Below are 1,323 nucleotides of genomic sequence, written 5' to 3'. Positions count from 1 at the left end.
TCTCCCTGTGCGTCTCTGTTATTACCCCGAGGAGCCACCAGAGGGGAGCCGTGGGCCGAGTTTTGGGCAGCAGGGAGGGCAGGTGGTGTGGAGGGAGGTGGGGGTGGGCAAAGTGCCCGCCTGGCTGTGTGCTCAGAAGAGGGATCCCTCTCCTGTCCGTCTCTCAGATTAGTCGAGGCATTTTCACAGGAAGTCCACTCGGTATGTCCGATCCCTCCCATCTGGGGATATACATGCACATTAACAAACATACCAGCAAACATGCAGCGCACTGCGTGCCCCGGACCAGGGCGGGTGATGTGCCCAAGAGGAGGGTAAAACCCAGACCTTTGGCACAGCGGTCCCCATTCGGTGGGAGGGACAGCACACAGAGGCCGCGGGGTGTGGGGGTGTGTGCGAATTCGGTGGAGTCCAGAGGAGTGATTTCAGCTGAGGGTGGTATCCGAGGTTTGGAAGGATTCCTGAGGGGAGAAGTGCGTTAAGGGGTCAAGCATGGGAGTAGTTGCCTAGTTCACAAAGCCAGCTCAGTACGGGGGGACAGTATATTCCTCGACTCTTCGTCGATGATTTTCCTGAGACGTGACAGAATGGCACTCCCTGAGCCTAAGGGCTTCACCTGTTAAGGAAACGGTTTCCCCCACTAGCAGGGGGTGATCCCTCCCTGGCTTGGGCCGAATGGCATCTGTTTTCGAGACTCCCGTGTGGACCGAGAAGGCTGGCCTGGGGCAGCTGATGGACACTGGCGGCTGTGAAGCACCCCTCTGGCCTCCGTGCTGTGACCGAGCAAAGGGTCCGTGGGAAGCCCCCGCAGTCGGGCTGCAGCGCGTCCGCAGCGCGTTCGGAGAACAGGTGTGTTCCGACCTGGCTGCAGCACGCCCGGAAGGGGGAGGCCTTCAAGGATCGTTTACTTCTCCTGAGCCTTTGTTTCCTCCTCAGTAAGAAGGATGGGGTGCCTCAGAGCCCCAGTGAGGGTTAAAGGGATGAAGACGTGGTTCATGGGAAGGGCCCGAGGCACTTGGTGAACACGAGTGTCTTCATCCCTTTGCGAGTGGGCAGCAGGTCCTCCTTCCGCCTCTCATTGAACCCCTCGCGCTGAGGACTTCCCTTGAGGGGAAGGGTCCCCTTGAGGGCGATCCAGGACTGCCCTTGATCCCAGAAAAACAGGAGGGACTGATAAAAACGGGGTGAAACTTTGAGCTCAGTATTCAGGTCTCGGCCTCGTTCCCCGAAACGCCCGGCCGGGCCAACACTGCGGAGGTAGAGCATGTTCTGGGCGCTCAAGTTCTGGAGCATCGCCCAGGGGCCGCCTAGCCCGGGTGGCAG

Source organism: Canis lupus, chromosome 12 (assembly GCF_048164855.1).
Source record: "Canis lupus baileyi chromosome 12, mCanLup2.hap1, whole genome shotgun sequence".
In the NCBI taxonomy this organism is placed as follows: Eukaryota; Metazoa; Chordata; class Mammalia; order Carnivora; family Canidae; genus Canis; species Canis lupus.
The sequence above is the reverse complement of the archived record's forward strand: the minus strand, read 5'-3'. Positions refer to the sequence as shown.